The 17,199-nt window shown below is 42.5% G+C and overlaps 1 protein-coding gene across 2 annotated transcripts in view; it reads left to right on the top strand.

The window, feature by feature from the left end:
• The first annotated feature begins 417 nt into the window (after positions 1-417).
• Positions 418-17,199, top strand: part of Pde4b (phosphodiesterase 4B) — a 524,499-nt gene continuing 507,717 nt past the window's right edge. Inside the window, exon 1 of one of the 2 annotated variants that reach the window (XM_041651414.1) lies at positions 418-609. The gene's annotated coding sequence lies outside the window, so the exon portion shown is untranslated. Of the gene's footprint in view, positions 610-1,017; positions 1,034-17,199 lie in introns of those variants that run through there. The other variant, XM_041651416.1, reaches the window with a different exon arrangement.

Below are 17,199 nucleotides of genomic sequence, written 5' to 3'. Positions count from 1 at the left end.
CACTTAAAACAGGATCAATAATTCAGGTCCAGGTGGCTAAGCCTGGTGCCCTGTCACATGAATCCCTAAGTTATGGGACCCTCTCTCAGGCTGTTGCTGGACCACAAGCTCAGCAATAATATGACCCTTTGGTTCAGGAACCAAAGCTGATCCCTTAGGGAGTCCTTTGTGCAACAGGAGAGCGGTGGGCTCCTGCGCTCCCACCGGCTCTTTGAGTGATAAACCAGGCTCTCTTCACCCGCCCACCCCCCCGGGAGGGGGACCCATCCCCCTTTCTTGCAGCCAGGAGGTGCGGGAGCCCTTGGTACTGTCTGGGTGGCAGATGAACAGCGAGCCACTGACACATCGCAGGGCCAGCGAGCGGGAACGAGCGCGGGGGCGGGGGCGGCGTGTAGTGGCAGACGGCCGCGGGGATTATGAATGGGGGCGGGGGCCGGCGAGTTGAGGTTCCACCCGGGATCGTCCGCACCGGCTGATGGGCACGCAGAGCTGCGCGTAATCCTCCAGCCGCGGTGGAAGGAGGCTGCGGCGAGCGCAGGCTGGCAGTGAGGGAGCTTCTGCAAAAGTCTTCTGCGGTCGCGCGCGTGGAGTGCCGCGGAGCTCGGCCAGGTAGGAGGGAGAGGAAAGGAGCCAAGGGCGACCGTCCAGAGGCCCCGGCTGCGGCGACTCACAGGTGGTGGCCTCGGTGGCCGCAGCATCCAGTCCGGTCGACTGGGTTTCGGGTACCGCGCAGTGCTAGAGAGAGAGGCGTGGGGGAGCCGCGGCTCTGGGCTCAGTCGGTGGAGGTCGGGGTCCGGCGGCACAGGAGAGGCACCCGAGCTTCTCAGCGCGGGCTGGGGGCCCCGCCTGGGTGGCCGCGGTTTCCTGAGATGAGGCTGCGGGTCGCTCTCCCCCGGATCTCCAAGGTTCGCCCACGGGGCAGCTTGGCGCGGGAGCGCAGCCTGAGGTTGAGGATGCCTCGCCTCCCGCCGCATCGCACCGCGGCCGCATCGACTGCGGGCTCTGGAACCTCGAGGCCGGTATGGCAGCCTAGGTTCGTCCTGGTCGCCCCTGGGAACCAGTCCTCCCATGGACCCTTCCCTAGGGCACTTTCAGTCTCGGCCGCTTGGCCCTTGGACCTCTTAAGACAGTCATTGGGAAGCAGAGCGAGCCAAGGGACAAGCAGAAGGATTCCCCGAGCGGGAGCCCCGAGTGGGCGGTGATACCTGGGGCCAACTGCCCAGAGTTTGCTGGGCTGCTGCCGCAGGATGCTCCCACACACCTAGATAGCTGGGTCCCCAAGCCAGGCGTACCTAAGCCTCTGCAGAACCAAAGCTGTGCCCAGAACTTTTGGCAAGCTTTGGTGTCTGGGCTGCCATGAGAAGCTCCAAGACTGGGGAGCAGGAGGCCTGCTGCCCCTCACCTCACTTTCCTTCTGCTTGGTCTCCTCTCTCAGTTCTGTTTTCCTTCCTTCCTCACACACCGCCTTCCATGTGCTACACTCAACACAAAAATCTGAGCCCGAGGAAGCCACGGTGTTGACCAAGTATTAAGAGAAAGGTGGGGAGGACTAAGTTTTTGTTTGTTTGTTTATCGAGACGTGGTATCTCTGTAGCTCTTAATCGGGTGTCCATCATGCACATGACACAGCATGCCTGGGGTGATTTTAAAGCAAAACTGATTTTTTAAAAAAATTACATTGCGGGTATCTTGGGTTTACATCACAGGTGTATGATGCTGCTAAGCTGAAATGCATTTTGTGCCTCCCTATATCCGATCTCCATGAGATGCAACTGTCCCGTAGAGCACACGTGTCTTTTGGACGTAGCTCTTGCCAGTTCCTGGCTACAGCGTGAGAAAGGCAAATTAAGTTAAAATGTATGATTAAAGTAATAAAAGTCCATGCAGCTTTAGTAGATCATAATTTCATTTTCTTTTGATGAACCCACTTTTTTAATGCAGTGACTTTTCAGCCTCCCACCCCCAGTTTGGGGATCCCAACGTTTTTTATGTGTGACCCGAGGAGGAAGAACCTGGAGATTTTGTGAACATGCCTTGCTGATAATGTGTGCAGGCCGATGATTTCAGGTGAAGCAAATTTAGTTGTGATTTTGCTCTGTGTACCTAATTAATCTTCTAACATTCCAGGAAAAGAGAACTCTCTTTTAATACAAACATGTGTTTTTAGTGTAAAATTGGCCTAGTCAGCTCTTCAAATCAATACATGTAGGACTTAGCAAGGAACATATTTACTCTAGTTTCTATTATTTTTAATTTTTATAAACAGAACAATTCCAGTTTGTAAATTTACAAAACAAAACAAGTGCAGTATTAGAAAAGAGCAGAATAATTGAGATGGTATGATTAATACTTTTGGGCTGTCTAGCAAACAGATCCATCGCCTTCCTATTTTCCTGACATATTTGTGAGCTAAGCAATTTTGCAACATGTCTACTTGTATTTCCTCATTTGACTGACTTCTTAGTTTATTTCTAGCTTGGCATATTTTGCCGAGATGAATTATCTTTTATTTCTATAGATATGCCTGCTTACTTTTCTAATAGGGTTGATTTTGATTGAGGAGCAATTAGTAAGCCATATATAGTTTTGGGTTCTTGAAGTCATTTGTGCAGGTTAAGACAATATTTAACAATGACAGGTGCTGTGTACATGCGTTTAGGAAAGATACTTTTGTTTTGAGTTGCAATCCGTTTAAAATGGGCATGAGTAAAGAGTTTCAGTTTGCCGTTAGCTCTTTATGCTACCTGTTTTGGCTCGTGAGAAATAAACCAGGTCTTGAGTTAAAAGATTTAGATGTTGGTAATTTTTTTTAAAAACAAACATTATTGCAGCGTTGAAACTGACCTATTGCTTTTTCTAAGAAACCCAAGCTGCATAATTTAGAAAAAGCTTCAGGTGGTTGTGTATCAGACACGTGGATTCGTTTAGCACTAATTGTAAGTCCCCTGTAGCAGTACAGTGGAGAATGTGATGTGTTAAATCCTTCTCCTGGGAAGGACTTGCTGTCTCAGCCTCTGAGAATCTTCTTAAGAGAATACCTTCAGTGGGTGCAAACCCCGGGGAGTGATGGGGTTGTAGAGGACCCCTTTGTCTGCATCCACACATATTGTCTTCTAGAGCAGCCATATCCAGTGCCCAGTGGATGTGGGAAGATGAAGATCACAGTGTCGGCACAACTTTAAGGAAGCCTTGTAGCTTTGGAGCACCTGGGATGGCTTCCATTGTGGTTTAGTTATACCACCTTTTCATGGCGGCTTCAATCCTAGTTCTTCTTCACGTGTTTATAATAGAGCAGTGTCTAAGGAAACAGCACACGGATTTAATGTCAGAGGTGACTTGCTAGAGAAACTAATCTGTGACAAAGTGCCCCGCGTGTGCTCATTTTTCACCAGTTTTAATAGATGTGGTGTCAGTTGGCATTGAAGGACACCTCTTTGTCCTTCCATCCCTCCAAGATCCATCCTTCCTTCCTTCCTTCCTTCCTTCCAACTTCTGTCTATTGATTTGAATATTACATATCCCATTTCTATTTTCTGTGACTTTAAAAATGTTTTAAAGACACTTCATTTTGTTTTGTCTTTTATTTTTTATTTATTTTAGTTTTATTTTTTGAGACAGGGTCTCATGGAACTCAGGTTGGCTTTGAACTCACGCTGAAGCTGAGGGAGACATTGAACTCCAGATCCTCTTGCCAGTACTCCAAAGTTCCAAGGTTGCAGGTGTGAGTTACCACACCTGGCTTCGTATTTTGTCTTACTAGACACAGTCAATGAAAATTTCTATTTTCTAGAACTACGTAAAGACCTCATAATTGTATCGTCTTGATACTCATCCTATTTCAAAATTCTTTAGCAAAGTAGTTCTACCGTATTTTTTTTACAGCATGTCATCTTTATATAATGGGCTCTCTTGATTGCTTTTGCAGTCAGTGCTTACTTAACTTGAGCTATATCTCCTGTGCTTCCTGTATTTCTCTTCTTCCTTTGGATTTCTGTTCCTCATGTCCCTCATGATGACAGAAATCTCCGAGTCCCTTTTGCTTGTTTGGAACCATGTCTCGTTCCAGTGCTTTAATCATAGAGCATCCGGGAGGAGAATCCAGAACTGACAATTGCTTTCCCCATTACTTTGAAGACCCAGCTTCCCAGCCACTAGTGTTGAGAAGTTGGCCCCTGGCGTGTTCTTTGTCCCTGGTGCTTTACTGTTTCACTGTAGTGTGTTCACGTGTGGGCTGGCTGTTACTGTTGCTTCTTGGGCTTTTGTGTGCTCATTTAATCCGAGGACTCCTGTGTTTCTTACTAAGAATCCCTGGCATATCTGAGCCTGTTTTGCCTTGCCTCCTCCATCCTTTGGCTGTCTGTGAAAATTCTGCTGCGCTCATCTTGGACTTTCTCTTTTCATCTGTCATAGCTGTCACCTCTGTATTGCTCTCCAATTACAGATAATCTGAAAGGTCTTTGGGTGGCTGTCCAGAGGCATTCCATAGGTGTTCCTGCCTTTATTGATGAAGTTGTTCCTTGAATTGATTTATTTTCTCATGGTTAGAAATGCTGTCTGATCTTTTCAAAGTTGCTTGCTTCTCCTTAGATTTTCTGTGTTTTTTTCTTTTTGTTGGGGGGTTGTTTGTTTGCTTGTTTGTTTTAGGCAGGGTTTCGCTGTGTAGCTTTGGAGCCTGTCCTGGCACTTGTTCTGTAGACCAGGCTGGTCTCGAACTCACAGAGATCCGCCTGCCTCTGCCTCCCGAGTGGTGGGATTAAAGACGTGCACCACCACGGCCTGGCTCCTGTTATGATGGATTCTAATCCTACTTTATTTCTTAAAATTGCACTGTAATAATTTGTAAGTCCCGTCAGATTGTTCTCTGACTTGAAATTCTTCTGGGATTGCTCACCCAGTAGTGGCAACTGCTAGAACTTTGATAGCCTCATAGTTCCTTCCATAAAGCATAGCCTTCCTCCATGGAAGGCACAGAGCTGGTGTCAGTTAATCTTTGGCATTCCGGTTGTGACTACACAGGAGAGTTCCTCTCCACCCCCTGCTTTTTGCTATTATGTTAGGAGGCTCTGAGTCCTCCTTAAATATTGCATTATGGCAGGTAGTTATTCTCTTTATGTTTAGCATGCAGGCTTGGCTCCATTTGTGCAGGGCAACAGTGACAGTTTCACCCCTAATGGCTTATGGTCTGCCTGCTTTGCTTGGTGCATCTAGACTTTCCTCTAAATTCTGCTGCCACCACATGCTGAGGTACCAGGAACCTCCCCAGCACAGGCTGCATGTTTCCTGCAGGTGAAGAAAGATATTGGTTTTAGGCTGTAAGAATAAAGAGCGTCCCTGCCCTGGAGCTTGCTGTGACTGGATTCCCATGTCTTTCCCATGTCTGGGTTTTGCCTTGCCTGTTAAGGTTACCTGTTGTTTTTAGCTCAGCCCTATTTAGACATAGGAAGAATGAATCTCCCTCGCCATCTATGGCTAGGATAGGGCTAGGAGACTTTGTACCTATGAACCCCACTGCTGTATTGTCCCTATGACCAGAAGCCACCAGACAGTCCTCCAGCCTCTTCCCACTGTTCTGAGGCTCTGGTATCACTTCCGGGATTCCAGGCGTGCCTAGTGGAGGAGGCAAAGAGAGATGCATGTTCACTGTTGTGTCTGCACTGGGGTATGTGCTCTTTCGACAGCTTAAAACCTTAGCCACGTTATCCATTAATGTAATTGAAAATACTATTGGGCTGTATTTCCACGTGACCTGTATTTGTTGAAGAGAAATTATCGAAACCCCGATTTAAAATTCCCATGGAAGTTAACTCCTACTCCTGCAGGTGGAGATTGTAGTACCCAGCCCCATTCTACCACTGAAACCCTAGACAAAAAACCTGGGCATGCTATTTTCTCCGAGTTATGTTTAAGCATTTGAAAAATATTAGTCCTTTTAATCTTTTGCCACCTCTGTGGGAAGAGCTAAAAGAACCCTTTATCCAGGGACACTTTAAATCTTAGAGGAAAATATGATTATTTGCATAAGTACTTGCTGATGTCAAAGGGATTAAAGAAAAGATTCCAGGTTCCCGGCTGTTGGTTTCTTGGTTTCTCTCTCAGGGCTGGCACTCAGAATCATGGTATTTCTCAGAGCTGAAAATGATCTCAGAAGTCAACTGTTGTTTTACACCTCAGGACATGGAGACCTTGAGATGTGGAAAGGGAATCGGAGCAGCTTGCGTTCACCAGCAACTGGGCCTGCTGGCTCTGAGGTTTTACTGTTTCCAATGTATCCTTTCCTTTCCTCAGCCTGGGCTTCTGAGGAGACGCGATGTTCACAGGGAGGTCTGATGCCTTAGCACCCCTTTCTGAGAAGAAGGCACACTTCCAAAAGTGATTTTTCTTTTTAGTAACAGGCATATTTTGAAATTTGCAAAACATACAGGCTTGTTACCTAGAAAAATGAGCGTGTAGTCCCAACTTGTATCTAATAGGAGGATTGATGAATTCTTAGGGAAGATTTCTAGATACAGGCTTTTGTTATCCTCGTGTGCTAACTCAGGGTCATCTTCGCTGGGCAGAATGACTTAGGTTTAATCCTTCATTTTTATGATCACAGCCACTCTGGCAGGCCTGAGGACAGTGGCAATTGCCCTGAGCATAGTGCATTGGTACACAGCATGCTGAAGGATATGTTTTCCTGGCAGGTTCTTGAGAGCCAGTAGGTGAGAAGGATGTTGCAGGACTAACAGACGTTCAAACAGACTGACAGTGGGAAACACAAACAGGCGACTCAACCCACAATGCTTGTTTTCTCTTCCCCCATATACATGGGAAGACACACACACACACACACACACACACACACACACACACATCTTAGGACTCCTTGGATAGCTCTTTGATCTGCTCCTGTTTGCTTCTCTGTCACTCTCTTACTGCACAGAGAAGAGTGTCCCTCTGAGACTGTTCTCTAGTACATCAAATAAATGATAGGAACTGAAAAAGCACAGAGAGATGCTACTGTCTTTACTGGAACATTTTCCGAGGGAGAGAGGAAAACCCTACCCCTGCCTTCATTCCACTGTGCATCCAGGTAATTATAACCACAGAAGCATAATTGTTTCTGAATTCAGAGGTTAAGATGGAAGAGCAGTGATTGTTAAAGCAGTTCCTATTACTTCAGAGGTTGCCTGCCTATGCTTAAAGGGTGCGCTCGTTGACTGGCCTGTAACCTACTAGAACTCCTCCAGAAGAGATAGCTTGTGAACGGTCATGATTTGTCCCAGATCAAAAAACCCAACGTCAAAAAGGGAAGAGTGTCTGAAAACAATCATAAATCATAAAATGAAGCCCTCTCACTATAGTCCTTTCTTTTCCAAATGTTCCGAGTGAGAACTAAGATTTGTAAGTCCTGAGTTTATTATTGAGATGATAGTAATCGCCAGCATGTGTGGGCCCAGGTACAAAACAAGACGAGATCATACTAATCTCTCAGGCTCTTTCTAGTGTTAGTGGACAAACTATTAAGGGAATCTTGAAATAGTTCTATGGAATTAAATATTACTCATGAAGAAAAATTGTCTGGGAAATTATTTTTAAAATTTGAGATTTAGCACAATATTTTGAGGTGATCCAAACTTTGCATTAATAAGAGATGTGTAAATCCATCCACCCAACAACATGTTGGACCATTCAGGGGAACACAGTTAGTGCTGCCCATGATAACGACAATGGTGGTAAAACTTTAGAAGGCATTAGATTGAATTGGGTTGGAAGTATGGCAGTTGCTGCCGATGGACTCTTCTTTCACACAGTTTTACTTTCATCTTCTTCTACTGCAAAAGTAGGAAACGATAACTTTATTCAACTTCCCAGCCTCCCTTGAAGCTGGCAGCGGCTCCAATGACAAGGATTAGATGGTCTGAACAAAAGACAGACATCTCAAGCACCCAGAGGTCCCAGAACTTTATTACTTTCCGTTAAGCATTGGTGACTTTATTATGATTGATGAGCAGTCATCTTGCAACCATTAGACATAGATCCATATGCTTAGAATGATGGAGAAAAATATATAAAGCTTAGATCCGAGGCGAGTCTTAGAGAAGAGATGTCAGCTCAGCCTTGTCTGCCTCCAGACATAACTTTCCAGGAGAAAATTAAACCTCTTAATGGTTTTATCTACGAATTGTTAAGTTTTCTATTATTCTCACCTGGATATATAAATTGCTACAATTTTACATTTTATATTTCCGAAGGATAAAATTAATGTCTACAGACCTTCATAATTACCCATATTAGATTATAAAAGTTGGCTAATTTGTATAAATATTCTCATCTTGAAGATGTTTAGGTGTGAAAACTTTGGATAATTTGTAAAGATTTCAATTCCATTGCTTAAAGAATAGCATGAGAAACGAAGAGTTTCTGTTTTGTATTACCAGGCAGAGTCTTCACATTTTATTCAATGGGCGAAACTTTAAGAGGGAAACTCTATTTCTGTAAGTCACACCTCCTACTTAGCTTTAACTTTGGTAAGATGCGGATACAGCTGGAGCATACCAATGAGCCCTGGGAAAAAAAAATGTGTTCCCCATTTGGCTTAAGAAAAACATCTAGCAAGGTTGGTTGCCCTCTTTTATCAGTTAATGTAGGTTTCCTTCTGGCTTTATTCTTTTATAAAACAAAGAAGTACTTTAGGGGGGCATTAGGCAGTAAGAAAGGATATCCATTTAGTCCGTGGCAAAGGAAGAAAAATCAATTTATTTCCTGTAATTGTTGCCACACGTAACTATGGTTTTCTGAGAAATAAGACGCTGACCATGTTATGCGCTAGGTGCTTATGAAACACTGTCCTTTTGTCTTCAAGTTTATATCTGTGGACTTTGATTTATTTTTTAATATTATGTAGAATTAATACCTAAGAGCAGATGCTTACCATGAAAAAGAATAAAATTCACGGAATCCAAATGGGTCTACTTTGCTATTCGCATGTAGGGTATTGGTGAAAAGACCCAAATCATTGAGGGTTTTATTTTCCAATTAATGTAGGAGCTGTTTATTCCCATCAAGAAGTATAATAGAGGTTTTTGGTTAAATTTTTCCCATTAAAATGGGATGAGGCAACAATTCTCACCACAGTTCAGAGGGCTATTATGAGAGAAATGAAATAATGGATGTGAAGTGCATTAGTTTGCTCCGCAGGATGTTACATAAATCCCCAAAATAGCAGCATACATGTGTAAACAAGAAGATGGATGATAATTTTCAAATGTGAGTTTCATCACCCAGGGTTTGCAGTGGGGTTTTCGGAGGTGACTTACACAGCAGCACAACGTTTGTCTTTGCAGTGGGTTCTCACAGGAATGGCGTTGTGAGGGAAAGAGAATGGCGCTTTACAGAATGATACAATATAGCAATAGGCTTACCCAGATGTCAGAAATAGTTTTGGTTTCTTAAACGGTTGTTAATGAGAAAACTCTTCTCCAAATAGCAATCATAGTGGCAGTGAATATTAAACCGAGAAAAGAGCTTCTAATAGTTTCATCACTTCCTCTGTGTGATGTGGCATCGTTAAAGAAAAGAAAAACATCTGTTTTTAATTATGTGTATGTGTGTGTGTATATCCATGTATGAGTTTTAGACATAAATGCAGATACCCACAAAGGCCAGCAGAGTCTCCTGCAGCTAGTCTTACAGGTAGTTGTGAACTCCCCGTAGTGGATGCTGGGAACAGAACTTGAGTCTTCTGCAAGAACAGCGCATGCTGTTAACCACTGTGGCAGCTCTTCAGCCCCCAATAAAACATTCTTTAAACTCATTAGACATTCAAGATTTAAAGTCATTAAGGTGCTTGGCCAGCAAGGTCATGGTAAAAGTTGTACCTTTGTGGGAGAGCAATGCCTCCTCCTCATGTCAGGTTTTAGATGATGAACAGGAAGCCATAAAGTTGACATGTGAAAGGGGTCAGGAAACAGGACTATGGAAGGGACACTGCTTTTCTCTGTCTTATTGCCTTGAGCAAGTTCTTGAAGATAAATGTTTGGGAGTGATTTCATAAGTGGCAGATGCTAGATACAGTAGCTTAAATGGAGCAAAGCTGGTCCGTTAATGAGGCAAAGTCATACTTTGTAAATTGGATTGTTCATCTCGGTGTGTGTGTGTGTGTGTGTGTGTGTGTGCATGCGTGTGTGTGCGTGTACATGCACATGTGTGTTACGCATGTATGTGGAGGTGAGAGGACACCTTCAGGAGTTGGGACTTGCCTTCCACCCTGAGACGTGGTCTCTTTCTTGTTGGTGCTACATACTCCAGGTTAGCAAGGATCTCCCTTTTCGGCTTCCCATCTGGGCTGAGGTGCACTGGAATTCTAGGTGTGTGCTACTGTGTGAGATTTATGTGGCTTCTGGGTTTTCAAATCCAAGTTCTCATGCATCCGTGACGAGCACTTTACACACAAGCCCATTTCCTTGGCTTTGATCTCTTGTGTTACTTTTGATCTCTGCAATACATTGTCTAATTTTCTGGACTGCCTTATGAAAATGAAGAGGAAAGTCAAATTCAGTGAGGTGCTTAGAACGGGATAAATGTACCCTAGCCTAGCCCCACCCTTCCTGGTAGCAGTTACAAATAGAGAAGGAAGAACTCTTAGCAGAAGGTAGGAGAGAGATAAAGCCGAGCAGTGGAGAGCTGGGGCGGCCAAACTGCACTAGAAAGGTCCAGTTGTTTTTTCCACATGAAGCCTTTACATCTAGGATGTCCCACAGAGATCTTTGTTCGCTGTCAGGTGATGATATGAAACTATTTGGAGTGGGTTGGGTGAGGAACATGGGAGCCCTGGGCTGCCATTTTGCCTCAACGGGGTGAACACGCTTTGTTGCTTGCAGTCATTCAGGGACGTGTATTAGAGTAGAGACAGTTCTAGTTTCAGTCTATGGGTTTTAAAGTTAGCATGCTTGACTCTAGCTGGGGCACAAAAGATAAGAGGATGTGATTGTCTATTCCCGAGAGAAGCATACATCCCTACCACTTAAATCTCATTGTTTCATTGCTTGGGTCTCTCTGTCTTATGATGAAACTCCAATTGAAAGTGTGGCTTGGAGTTTTTGTCTGGCTGTGTCGAGAGAAGACGAAATAGGTTTGGTGGGGGATAATACCTTGTTTAGGATAACCACACTATGGATTTCATAACCTCTTTGTTATGCCAGATCCCTTCTGTCCTGACGTCTGTAGCTTCCCCTTTGTTTAATCTTCTCTACTGCTAGATGGTGCATAATTTAAACATTTCTAAGAAAGAATGTGTTAAGGGTAAAACTTTTGAAATGTTTTACAACTAAAATTGTCTTCCTTGGGCTTTATGTCTGATAGATAGCTTTTCTGGATGTAGAATTTTAGAGAGTCATTCACTTCTGAATTTTGAAGTAATTTTTGAAAATTTGTCTGTGTAGCCACTAATAATTTTCTGCTATTTAAAATCTTGATCCTTTAAGTGTGATGTTTTCAATCTGAAAACATAGTATTATCATATTACCAAAATTCTGACATTTCAAGGCAGTGTGCTTCGGAACAGTCATTTCTTGGTGGTTGTATTGGCCTCTGATTGTCTTCAGAACACTGGGAACTTTTTTGTGTGTGTACTGGCTATTGTATCAATTCTCAAGCGAATTCTCCCTACACTTTAGCATTTCAAATCAGAAAAACAGAATTCAGCTTAATTCCATTGTGCCTTCAATAGTCAACTAGCATTCATGACTTGATTATAAAATGAAGGTGTCTGATGGGATAAAGATGTAGCAATAATAGAAAGTACTAGAGTCAATGAAATACGAAATGTTCCTTCTGCTTCTGTCTTCTTAGAGCTCCAGTGACTAAATTCCATCTGATCTAATATTCTTTCAATCTAAAATACACCATTATTTTATGTATTATTATTATTAAGACAATATTACAGATGAACTGTATACTATTTCCTGGTCTTTAGGAAATTAATTTCAATTTTATTGATAGAATTTCTTTCAACCTAAGTAAATATGAGCCGTCTCATTCATATGTCTTCTATGAATGTATAAAGAATGCAGTAAAGCAAATTAGTTGAATTATTCTTCAAATGTATTCATTATTCAGAGTTTTAAAATTCACATTCAAAATCCCTCTCATCTCAATCTCAAGCCATTCATACAAGTGCTTATTCATGCAGATCCACTTTAATGTGCCAGCAAGGGTTCCAGTCCTGAAAAGACCCTTAGCTCTTATGTTGGTCAGGCTTGCTTTGTAGACTCTCCTTGGTGGGTGTTCTTAAACAGGCGTGCTCCGCCAGGGATCTCATTCCTTCTGCACAAGGGTGTGACATCTAGGTGTAAAAACACCCCACTATTGCCTTTTGCTTTCTCTTTCAGCCAAACCAGCATCGATTCTGCAAATTTTGATGATGGGGCAGACCAGGCCACCCACCATGCCTCTGCTGTGTTCCTAGCGGCAGGTGGAACATCCTATTTTCCAATGTAGCCCCATTTTAAAGCTCCAATCATATGGAAATTCTACATGCACTTAGGACCCAAATTAATCATCTTTTAAAAATGAAGTTTCTTACTCCTTTACTATAAACCTTAATTGCAAGGGAAGGAAGCATTTAAATGTTCTCAAAGTGAAACAGAAAGCACAAGATCCCTCCAAAGCCCGACTGTGTAGCAAGAATTGCAGCCCTGCTGGAAGGTGATGAAAACATGGAGAGAACCATAGTTTGCTCTGAGGCTTCCCTTGCACCTCAGCAAACTGTGCCTGCGAACAGTGGGAATACTTCTGCTACTATCCCTTTGCATAGACTTAAGTGAAGTCATGCATGCAGCTCCAGAACTTGATTTTTCACTCAAAATTGATTACAAATGTAGACTTGCAGCGATTCTGTGAAGGATCATACGGACTTTCATTTATATATTTTTATTTACATTTTTTATAGCTCCTTCTTTGATGATGACGACTTCATCTGCTCCTGTGTTTAATGTTTGCAGTTTTCTAATGCCTTAGTAAGCATCCTAATGCCAATGCTTAAAATTGCAGTGTTAAAAGCTACCCACATGTAAAACCTTTTTTGCGTCAAGTGTCATTATAAAAAGATTGAGCCAATGTATATTGTCATCAGGCATCCACCAGAGTGATCACTCCCCTACTTTCTGCTAATCCTGGATATTTTTGCCTTGGCCAATTAATCTCTTGGCCGTTTTCAGCTTATTTTTGTTGAGTTCAAGGGACTCTGAAATATTTCTTAATTTGATATGTTACCCTTGGAGTGAGAATCGGCCCAAGGACAGTGTGAATAGTGTGATTTGGAATGGCACCTTGGTTGGTGGCAGTGGCCAGCATCTGGCTGGCAGGGGGATGAGTAGTCACCACGCTTTGGAATATAAGGAGGGCTGGTGAACTCCGTGGTTTTTGTACTTTATTGTTGGGAGCAGTGAGACCCCAGATCCTGAATTTCTTGCAATCCCCTGATCTGAGTGCCTACAGCTGCTCTGAGCACGAGACCTTCAGGAGTTCCTGATGGCAGGAGAGTGGTTTCTGGTGGGTTTGGCTGGGGCGTGGCTATCTCTATATAATCAGCCCCTGAACACAATAAAGGGGGCATTCTTGGGAATTCAAGGATGACCCGTGTCGCTGTCTCTCTGTCTGTGTGTGTCTGTGTATTTTAACCTCCAGCCCCTTGCCCGAAGCTCGGGAACTGGGTTCAAGGGCACCGAGCGCAGACACGGGGGCGCGGTGCGTGGCACTCTATCCCCACAGATATCCTTTTCATTGCCTTACCTAAGTGTCTGGATCCTTCCAGGAACTGCACTTATGGTTACTTTGACTACTGTTTCTGTGTCAAGATGGAGGCACAGCTTCCAGAAAGTATGATTCTCCCGATTCATAGACTCTGTAACCTAAGGGCAACAAGCAGGGGCTTATGTGTTCTTTGCATCAGTAGAGGTCAGAGAAAGGACCTTCTAAACCTGAAGAAGAGCATAGATAATTGTGGGGTGTGGGGTTTGGAGAGGAAATAGGAACTCTCCATAACTTCCCATATAGGGAAGGACTAGAAAGACACACTTGAAAAGCAGACCAAAGTCCCACTATGGATTCTGGGTGTGCTTAGAATGTGAGTTTAAAGGGTGCATTCTTTAACAGTGATTAGGAACCTCTGGAATCTTTGGGGTCTTGGCTTGGTGAGGTGTGATAGATGTCTTGTTTTAGGTAAATTATCAAAAACAGGTCGGGACGATGTGGAATGTTTTATTGCTGACTTCTGCATGCATTTGATGTGTTGATTCAACACGTGCCTGACAAAAGCCAGAACCTTTTCCACCGGGGCTGATTTGAGTTTAGGAAGTTCATGGACTCGGTTGAATGTTTCTATTGCAGGATTACCATTCGTTATTTCACAGAAAGAGACAACTTAAGAAGTAACATTTTTTTTTTGACAGATAGGTTAGAACTTTCGAACATGTATAGGTCATGACATGTGACCTATTGGTTTTTCATTATGCCATGTGCTGTATGGATAGGTATTTAGCATATGGAAATGCAAAATGAACTAAGAAAGTGCAATAGATAGGTTTGCCATGAGATATCTTCTGTGGCAAATGACAAAGATGTGGCATCAAGAAGAGAAATAACACACTCATTAAGCCATTCAGAGTAGCAAAGTCACCTGTGAGAGACGTTATACCAACTTGAACTGTTGGAATGTACAAGGGAACCTGCTTATAGCTGCTGAGAAGGGATTTTAAACATGCAGCAAGGAATCTTAGCGTTAGTAGCTTGGGGTTGGGTGGTTTCTAATTACGCTCATTGAAATTTAAATAGCATTCTCTGAAGTACAATTAATTATATTCTTAGGTATAATCCGTCTTGTCCAGGAAGTCATTTTCTAAATGAGTAACTTCTTTGCTATTCCTGCCTGGTAAGCCATCCCTTTTCAGAGATGGTCCTCAAGTCGTCATTAACAGTCATTCTTCTGGTAGCACGGTGAATGCCTTCTGATAAACCGGGGCGTGCACTCTGTTCATTTATGCATAGTTACGGCCGTGGAACATTCTGGTGTTCATAAAATGCATTTAAGACCGTAGCTCAAGAATTCAATTTTTATTCTTTCAGTAACTGCAGCCAAGGGCTGTACTCTCATTCAGTCTGGATAAGTCATCCTGACATTCCTGAGCCAGCGGAGGATGCTTGCTGAGAGCTGGCACCAGGGGGTGGGCAGGAAGTGGTGTGGATAGCTTCCTTTACAAGCGCAATGGCAGGGCTTCACCCAAGTGTAGTAATAGGTTTTGGAGTATTCCAGGGCACCTGAGTCCACACTTTCTGCTCGGCTCTCACAAAGGCAACCTGCAGTACTTATTTTTAACCATAATGCCTCTAGAGAGTCTCAGCATTGTTTACTTCTGGATATTATGTAAATAATAGTTATTAAGAACCCTCCAAGTGTCAGCCAAATTGCTAATGCTTTAAAATGCTTCCATGCAGAATTCTTACTATAACCCCGCGATGAAAACATGGTATTTATTTTGAAGAGCCCAGGCATGGAGGAAGAGTCAAGTGATTTGCATGAGTTCATATTACTTTTTCAGTCTCGATATTTTTTCAAAAAATGATTGAGTTTAAATGTTTCAGACACATATATATAACTTCATACAATCTTTGCCATGAGGAGATATGCTGAATTTTGTTTGAAAGTTTGAAAGGTGAGGAAACTGAGTGGTTCACAGAGTCAAAGAAAATGTTTTGGCTTCTTTTGGAATTGGGATCAAAACCTAGGGCCATTTCTCTTCAAAGCCTGCATTTTAAAACTCCATTGGCTCAGAAAGCTCCTTAAAATATTATATTCTAAATAGTTATTTAGAATAGATAGGCTGGAGGAGTGGGAGGACCTCCCGCAACACCTCCCCCTTTTGTTTAAATAAGAGAGTTCTAAACCTACTATGAAATTATATACAATAAGTACAAATATCCTATTCTAACTAGCTTGGTCTTGTATAATAAATAACTTGGCCAAGTCATGAGAGAAAGTAACTACATTTATATAGTCTTCAACCCCATCGAAGATCTGAGAAGGGAAATAATGTTACCTGGGTAATTAGGAAGTTCAGTAAAACAACTTCCAAAACATGCAACAAATCACAGAGACAACTAGCTACCTGGGCAATCCCCAAAGTCACATTAGAAGCATTGAAGCAACCAACTTTGGCTAAGGCCTAACATAACTGACATACCATTTTCTAAGGCAAGCAACTTTTCAAAACTATCTTACCCTGTCTTGGTAGGATATGACAGTCCTGTTTTATCCATTGATGCACGCTCGGTATCTTTGTCAGTCGTTCAGGTATGGGCATTTCTTTGCCCAAAGGCCAGTTCTGCCAAAAAGAAAGGCTCCAGGTGGAGTGTCTTTGGTGCTCAACATTCTCTCGGGAATAGAGTGGTGTTGCCAGGAGCAATTGTGTCTCACTACCACAAAACGCTGAGTTAGATTAAAGGCCATTTTCTACAGCTCTTTGAAGAAGTTGAAGATTATCTATCTATACTGAGTATAATCTCTATATATCTAAAGAACCTGATTAGTCTAATTATAAATGACAAACTTAGATGACTATTAATCTATATAATTCTCAATATCTATCTAACTTAAGACTAAGAAGATAAACGACTGTGAAACAAATGAGGACAATGACCTCCAAATATAAACAATGTACAAATATACATTGCAGTAGGTAAATATATATCAATACACAAATATTATATAAGTATCTTAATCAGAGGTAGAAATGTACACTGCAATATGGTAAATATATATAATATATATATCAATACAATATATGTCAATACATAAAAAAATGTTTTAAACAGAGGTAGAAACATGCATGCATACAATAGTCAATATAATTTAACTTTGTATCAATATACAAGAATCTATACCAATATATTTGTCTAAAAACAGTAACTCACAATTACAAATCTATTATCCCATCATCCCTCTTTTTTTTTTTTCAAAAAAATGATCCCTGAGCTTATAAAATTCCTCCCCGAACCCTCAATCGTATACTAATTATAATCAACCCCTAAATGATGTCCCTAAACCCAAGGGCAAACTTTACTGGGAGAGGGGACGTCGTCCTCTAGAATTACTTCCAGCTGTCATGGGGGCGACGTTCTTTCTGGGGGATCCTGTGAAAGTAAAATGATGGTTAAATTTCA

This window comes from Microtus oregoni, unplaced genomic scaffold (genome assembly GCF_018167655.1).
Source record: "Microtus oregoni isolate MIOR12 unplaced genomic scaffold, Mior012 000005F_ref0000423, whole genome shotgun sequence".
NCBI classification, from domain to species: domain Eukaryota; kingdom Metazoa; phylum Chordata; class Mammalia; order Rodentia; family Cricetidae; genus Microtus; species Microtus oregoni.
The sequence above is the reverse complement of the archived record's forward strand: the minus strand, read 5'-3'. Positions and strand labels throughout refer to the sequence as shown.